The 8,643-nt window shown below is 34.3% G+C and overlaps 1 pseudogene; it reads right to left on the bottom strand.

Moving 5' to 3' along the window:
* Nucleotides 1-414: 414 nt before the first annotated feature.
* On the bottom strand, nucleotides 415-1,384 carry LOC101704245 (protein Tob1-like; annotated as a pseudogene).
* Nucleotides 1,385-8,643: the final 7,259 nt, after the last annotated feature.

Here is an 8,643-nt window from a genome sequence, read left to right as displayed (position 1 = left end):
AATTTCAATTAAAAAAAAATACAACATGAAGCTGCTGCTGTCACAAATCACTGTAGTAAAAAGATAAATATACAATCTATGTCATAGAAAAAAAATATATATCCTCTGACATTTTACAAACTTTGTACTAAATTAAATTATACAATTAGAAAAGACCCTAAGCCCACTTATTAGTGTCAATTTTTTATAAAAAAAAATCAGCCATGTTCTCGCTATATCTTAGGTACTGTAAGAGGCCATATTTGAGCAGATACTTTAAAATAATCAGTATACTTTAAAATAGTCAGTATAAAATAACTTTGTGCTTGGTTGGCAAATGAAAAATGACGCATGTTTTATTTTTGTAACCAAGCCTGAATGTATCCTTACTATAAGCTTAAAAGAAAAAAAATATGGAGGTTTCAAAAAAAAAACGTTCTCCTTGGGCCTGTGGAACTCAACTCCTATGATACATTTCTCTTGTTTTCTTTTTAGTTCACCATGGCCCGCTGGAACTGCTGGTTAGAATACTGCATGTTATTTAAGCTAAAATTCAAGCCATCTACAAAAGACTTCTCCTTGAGGCCTCCTTAGCCTGCAAACACGTCAAAGGCATTGCTGTACTGGAGAGGACTGAGGTTAAAGGGGCTGTCACCTGGGAACATCCCACTGGCACTGCTACCTTGACCCTGCATAGTGGGGAAGATAAATTCCTTGGCATTGGGAGAGAGCGCAGAGGTTTGCTGCTGCTGCTGCGGTGGCCGTGGTGGGGTGGCTGCTGCTGGGGCTGCTGTGGACCCCTCAGGCCCAGCCCTTACAGACAGTGCATGGAGGACAAGGTAGCTTTCAGCTTCAGGACGTTGTTCACTGTCAGGCCCAGGTTGATGGTAGAAGTGTGGGTCATTTTTTTTTTTTTTTGTTCTGGCCGCTGTTCTTCATTTTGGTGGAGGTGAACTTGGTGGCAGTGAAAGAGTGGGGCATGAAGGGGAGGCTCAAGGCAGCAGAGTGACCAAAAGGAGGCGACGGAGAGCTGGACACGGAAGAGGCTGGGTTACTTATGGGCATGAAAACCTGCGCCTCCTTATCCAGCTCACATCCAGTTTCATTACTGTAGTCCATGTACAGCACTTTCACCTGTCCATTCTCGCCTATCTGGTAGGAAACTTTGAACAGGTCGATCCAGAAGCTCAGGGCCTGGGCCAGATTGCCATGCACATCGTCGATGTCCAGGCCGCTCTCCTTGGATGTCTGCTAGATGACCAGGTCCACCTTCTTCCCTATGTGGGGGCATCGAAACCTTGATCCTTTGTATGGCTTTTCGGGGTAGCAGTGCCCTTCATATTTTTTCTTAAGAAGTCTTCCAAGCTCTTCAAAAATGTTGATATGTGGAGACATTTCTTCTTAACCTGAGGGCTCCAACAGGGACAGGTAATTTAAATTTTAGATTAAATAGCCAGAGACTTTAGTGGCAATGCACTTGAAAATGAGAGGTCAACAAAATGCATTTGAATCAGATTAGGGTTGATTCTAGAATGTGTTAAGTATGTGTTATATTCAATAAAAGAATAATTTTGATGACAATTATGCATATGGTACTGCACTAAAATTAATATCCAGTGGAGGCTAATATTAAGTTTCAGAATCATGAGAAACTATCAAACAGGTAATGGTGGCAGAAGAATAATAAGAATTATATTCTCTAGAAAATAAAAAAATAATTTGAGATTATAAATTAGAAAGCAAATGAGAATCAAAAAGGACATTTCCAGAGGTTATCCTAGAAATAATCCAGTGGATAGCAATAAGAACTTCACACATTTCTACTTACCATATTTAATTCTGAACCTATGAAAATACTTTAGAGCATGATCTTTATTTATTCATCTGTCGATAGACATATATCTTGTTTCCAAGGACTACTTATAAATTTTGCTGCTATAAACATGGATACATATGTATCCCTGTACTATGATGACCTTAATTCTTTTGTAAAGGTACCCAGAAGGAGAACAGTTGGGTCAAATGGCAATTCTAGTTTTAATTTTCTGAGGAATCTCCACAGTGATTTCCATAGTGGTTGTATGAATTTATATTCTTACCAACAATGTAGAAGAGTTCCTTTTTCCCCACATCTTCATCAGGATTTGTTATTACTTGATGATAGCCATTTTCACAGGGTGAGATGGTATCTCAATATAGTTTTAATTTTCATTTCTCTATTGACAGCGATACTGAACACTTTTTCATTTGTTTATTGTCCATTTATACTTCTGAGAAGTGTCTTATTCATTTCACTAAGAAGTGTCTATTCATTTCACTTTTATTTTGAGCATCTAAATTCTTTTCATTCTTTATATATTCTAGATGTTAGTCATCAGTCTGAAGAATAGATGGCAAAATTTTTTCCCCATGCTCTAGGTTGCCTCTTCACCGTGTCAGTTGTTTTATTTGCTGTGCAGAAGATTTTATATTTGATATAATACACTAAACAAATGGTTTAGTAGATATCTACAGACTGTTCCACTCACAACATTCACATTCTTTTCATTAGTACATGCTACTTTCTCCAAAATAGACCACATACTAGCCCATAAAGCATGCTTAAGAAAAAGCAAAAGAATTAAAATTTTGCCATGCACAGTATCAGATCACAGTGCAATGAAACTAGAAATCAATAGCAAAACAACAGAAACTATGCAAATGTATGGAAATTAAACAACACATTTTTTGAATAATCAAAGGATCACAGAAGAAATTAAGGAAAAATAAGACTGTCCTAGAACTAAAAAATAATGCCAGTACAACATACCAGAACTTATGGGACACAATGAAAGCCGACCTAAGAGAGAGGTTTATAATTGTGAATGCCCACATTAGAAAAATAGAAGAAGCCCAAATGAATAACCCAATGGTGCATCTCAAGGTCCTAGAAAAAGAAGAGCAATGCAAACCCAGAGCTCTTACAAGGAAGGAAATTATAAAGATCAGAACAGAAATCAATGAAATGGAGGCTAAAAATACACACAAAAAATCAATGAATCAAAGAGTTGATTCTTTGAAAGAATAAACAAAATAGACAAACCCTTGGTGAATTTTACTAAAAAAGGGACACAAATCAATGAAATTAGAAATGAAAAAGTGAAATCACAATTGACCCTGCCAGAAATCTACTTTCCAAGCCTATATGCAAAAAATTTGGAGAACTCAGAAGAAATGGAGAGATTCCTAGATACATATGAAGAACTAGAAGTGAGCCAAGGAGACTTAAAAATCTTGAATAATCCAATAACAGGCAATGAAATTGAAGCAGTAATAATAATTTTAAAAAATTACCTAGGGGAAAGAAAAGAAGGGAAAGGAAAAAATATGAGAAAAGGAAAAAATGGAAAAATGTCTTTGTAAATAGGGAGGGGTGGAGGGGTTGAAGGGAGGGCAGGGGAATGGGGAAAAATAAGAGCAAGATGCATCATGTAAAGGTACAAGCTCCCAAAGATGAATGTAACTTTATTGTATACCTAAATTGCACCAATAAAATTAATGAAAAAAAAACAACAACTTACCAACTAAGAAAAGCCCAGGACCTGATGGATTTACTGTCACGTTCTACAGGAATTTCAGGGAAGATCTAACATCAGTACTCCTCAAACTCTTCAATAAAACTGAGAGGGAAAGAATACTCCCAAAGTCATTCTTGGAAGCTAGCAAACATTGATCCTAAATCTAGACAAGAACGCAACCAAAAAAGAAAACTACAAGTCCATTTCTCTGGTGAACATAAATGCAAAAAACTAGGTTTCATCCCAGGGATGCAAGCATGGTTTATATTATGCAAATCAATGAATACACTTCTTCATATAAATAGAAGCAAGGACAAAAATCACATCACAATCTCGATAGATCCAGTAAATGTCTGACAAAATCCAACACCCATTCATGATAAAGATCTTGAAGAAAATGGGTGTATAAAGCACCTATCTCAATATGATAAAAGCTATCTATGACTAAACTACAGCCAATATCATCTTAAACGGGGGAAAACCAAAATAATTCCTTCTAGAATCAAGAACAAGACAAGGATGTCCACTATCACCACTTCTGTTCAACATAGTCCTGGAAACATTAGTCAAAGTAGTAAGGCAAGAGAAAGAAATAAAAAGGATATGTGTAGGAAAGGACAAAGTCAAATTATCATTATTTGCAGAAAAAATGTGACCCTCTACTTACAGGATGCAAAAATTCCACTAAAAGACTTCTTGAATTAATAACCAAATTCAGCAATGTAGCATGATACAAAATAATCACACAAAAAAATAATAGTTTTTCTATACACTAATAATGAATTCACTGAGAAAGAAATTAGGAAAATAATACCATTCACAATAGCATAAAAAATTAAATACTTAGGAATTAGCCTAACCAAGGAAGTGGAAAACCTTTACAATGAAAATTACCTCACTGAAAAAGCATATGGAAGAGGACAATAGAAAATGGAAAGATATTCCCTGTTCCTGGATAGGCAGAACCAATGTAATCAAAATAGCTATACTTTCAGAACTGATATACAGATTTAATGCAATTCCAATCAAAATACCAATGGCACTTCTCATATATCTAGAGAATACAATACTAAAATTTATATGGACCAGAAAAGATGCAGAATTTAGCAAAAGCAATCTTGGGTTACAAAAGCAAAGCAGAAGGCATCACAATTCCATATTTGAAGTTATACTACATAGCTAATGTGATTAAACCAGCATGGTTTATATTACTCCTGATTTACCATTCCTTCTGCATGATAATGATTTCATAATGTCATTTTCCATTTAAATAACAGTGTTTCCTCTACTGTGGTTGATCTTCTTTATTATTGAGAAGTTTGATTAAGCATTGACAAAGGGTGAATCTTCCATTTATAATTTTATTTGTCTACTTTTTGAAAGAATTTTTCATAAACTAGTGAAGTTTTCACTGTTTCTATTCTGACTTTTTAAATATGTACCTCTTCTAATATACAGAGTCAGAGCTCATTAGGACTCTGTACAAAAGAGGAATAAATAAGTAATCAGCAAGGGCCACTAGATTTCATGTCATCTGTTTCTCTTCTTCAGATTATTTCTCAGATATATTCATATAATTAGGGGTGCTGGATAAAGACCTGAAGAGTAAAGGTGAATGGTTCCCATCAGTCACAAGCCCTATTGAATGAACTTGCCTCTTCCTGTTTCTGTTTTTATAAGTCTTCTCTGCCCCATGGTAAAAGTAGTTCTATTACTTTAAATTTGTGCGATTTTAGTATCAATGTGGTTTTGGCCACTTATAGATAATTCATATTCAAATTTAAATAAAATTTAGAATTCCTCTTTTCTCCAGTGATTAGAATATGTGTGAATATTTAATTATAAATATAATTAGAAATAGAAAATCAAAGTATCGATTGTTAATATGAATAGGTCATTTAAAACAGTAAACCTTTTGCAACCATATGTTTTATTAAAGCAATCATCTTAAAGATAGACAATAAACCAGATTTAAAATGCGCTGTATTTTAAAATTAAAACACTATTTTGAAACCTGACTTTGCAAAAAAATAGATAGATAATTGCATTTCTAAGATCAGTTCTTTTCTCATTTGAGACAGAGTGACTTTGGTTATATTTATGAACTGAATTCTCTAAAAGTTATGGAAATACATTTTTCTTTTGATAGTCATATCCTCCTACTTTTTGATAATCAAAAGGTTAATATAGTTCATATATTTTCTATCTCATGTATAATGCCATGACAATTTGCTGACTATTTAAATATTCATGATATTTCAGTGAAGTGTGATAGAATTAAGATGATTCATTGTGAACTACACTATTTAGAAGAGAATATAGTAAAAATTTAAGGAATTTAGCTGGACAATGACATCATTAGCTTCAGATTCTTGCTTTTTCTTTTGTATCCCTCCAAAGAAAGTCAGTAATTTGAGTCTTGGTGCAACAGCTACTGACAAATGAGCTTTCTGCAAGGATAAAGGCTTTGAAAATAGCTAAAAGTAATGCATTTTATTTTCCATTAAGTTACATTCAAATATCCAGGTACTGTACCCTGTAATTAAGTCAGATATCAATTTTAATCACTGCATCCTTAGTGCACAATTTTTGTAATGCAATTGCAACAGTATAACATGCAGCAGCCACAATGCCTTAAGTGGAATTTTAACTGTTAGAAATTGAGACACAAAATCACTGTATCTGCACTCAGGCAGTTAAGCTGAGATAGGAAAATAAAAGAAGAAAGACTGGTTTAATTCACATATTTAACAAACAGATTGTAAATCCTATTTACAATATCCTTATTAGTTTATGCCTATGATTTTGAAATAAAAATAGCCAATGTGTCTTGATATCAGAGAATAGATGAAGAAATTTCTTAAAAATAGAATTCCCACTGTATTGGTTAAAAAACCATTCCTAAAATTGTTTTAAAGGTTTTATCTGAATAGACATTAAATTTAATTGGGGGGGACCATTTTCCTTTTGCTAGCTTTCCAAGAAAGGAGTTTGTGCATGGAAAAGCTTTATTACTTTAACTACAACTTGCAGCCCTTCTATTGGAAGCAATTTCAATTGTCAGACTTAAAGTGTATACATCTTCTATAAATGTAACAATTGCCTTGTACACCACTTAGTAATAGCTTAATTCTGTTTAAGTCTGGAGGAAAACATTTTGAGTAGAAATAGAAATGGCAAACTTATTAAAAGATGGCTTCTTTATGTTGACACATTTGAATACTAGAAAATCATCTGATAATATCCTGGATGCTGAGGGGCTTAAAACTCTTGCTCCTTTCTTTAGTGAGCTGGCTTTACTTTCATACTGGCATTATTCCAAGAAATAGAAATCATCTAAGACATATCATTATGTAGCTGATGGTTCTAGAGTCTTGATGGAGTATTTAAAATTATAAAAAAGCAAGTTTTGAAAAGGCTATGAATTATTTATTTACTCAGTACAAAACGCTCAGCTGAAATTTCACAGAATAACATATACAAAAGCATGTTAAACCTGCCTGTTTTTCTTTATGATGGAAAGGATATGGTTTGCTGGGCAGTCTTTCTCCTTCAATGCTCAGAATCCTTTCACAATCCAACTTTGAAACTCCCATTTGGATCAGATTCATGTTCATAGTTTTTGAATTATTGATTACTTGAAGGCCAAAGTATCCCAATCTATGTCATAGATGCATAATTTATCATGATATTTAAAAGCATGTGTATCTTAAAGGCTTCTGTAGGTTTAATTCGATTCCTAACGACAACACATTTTGAGCTTTTTACATTTTCAAAGTCTTGGCAGAGAGACAGGGCTTTTCGGTGCTATGGACTCATGTGAGAGCTTAATAACTTTTAATGCCCCCTTTCTCTCTTTGAATTTTTATACTTTTCCTTTCTGATTGCACACCCCCTGCCCCAGCTAGAGTCCCTCACATCACTAATTCTTTGGTCTTTGTATATTTTTTAAGACTCTATTTCACAGGCCCCTCCATGGTGCCAACATGTTTTCTTTGTATCTCTCTTCTTTGTGTTCTTCTTTTGTGCATTCTGCCTTTTTTGATTTTTGCTGCTTGGGAAAACCCTTTCAGCCATTTATTTCCTACTTATTGTCTTATTTCTCTTTGTAGCAACAGCCTACTTAATTTATTACTATTCTGAACTTTTTATTAGATGCATCTAATACTTGCTGAGCCACAGTGAAGAAAGGGATGGATAATGACAAACTTCCTTTACTGCTGTTCTTGAAATGATAAAAAGTTGATCTGGGGATTCCTTCCCAGGGATCAAGTCAGCCGCCACCACGAAGCGGCTGCTACCTTCTTCCTTCCTTGCTCTTGACAATGGCAACTGCACGAAGTTCAAACTCATAGAGATTCCAATGCACAGAAGGTCAGAGAAGAAAAAGGGGCCCAGGATCGCTGGTGAGATGGAAGGAGATATCTAGGCTCCTGCAAAGACTGAGGTGCAGACATATGCTTAATGGAAAACTGTGGGATGAAAACACGTTATTTTCTTATTTAAAGGCCTTGTCAGACTTTGTCTCAATTGTTTTTTATTTTTAACCTGTCTTCTAAAGTGAAACTTGCATAGTCTTACTTAAAATATAATCTTTCTTAGCTTCTTGGTCGCTGGGTTACATCAATTTATTATGAACATTTATTATATTATGTGTATGATACAAATCAGAATCCACATTTAACTTTCCCTACTGTTTTCCAGAAATGTAACTGCTGGCTAGAAGATTCCCATAAAAGGATAGTATTCACAGAAATACATGCGATGGCAAATTCAGGCCTTCCTGCATAGTTTTTTAAAGATAGAATTAAATATATTTATTGAGATGATACCTTGGGGGATATACCTCAGATATAATTCATATTTTGATTTAACATTTCTGCATACTTGTAAAAGCTACTTGTGAAAGTTGGTGAATACAACTTAATACACAAGCAGCAATATACCTTTTATTAAAGTGTCTATATGTTGCTGTTTTATTTCTAAAGATCCAATTTAACCCTTTGTATGCCAGAATACATCTACTGCAAAACTTTACTTTTTATAACAGGAAAAGCTTATGTATGGGAAATTCTAAATTTCATTTCACTACCATATTAGGGCTCCC

This window comes from Heterocephalus glaber, unplaced genomic scaffold (assembly GCF_053883595.1).
Source record: "Heterocephalus glaber isolate CG9 unplaced genomic scaffold, H.glaber_assembly_v1.0 deba00001504, whole genome shotgun sequence".
Taxonomy (NCBI): domain Eukaryota; kingdom Metazoa; phylum Chordata; class Mammalia; order Rodentia; family Bathyergidae; genus Heterocephalus; species Heterocephalus glaber.
The sequence above is the reverse complement of the archived record's forward strand: the minus strand, read 5'-3'. Positions and strand labels throughout refer to the sequence as shown.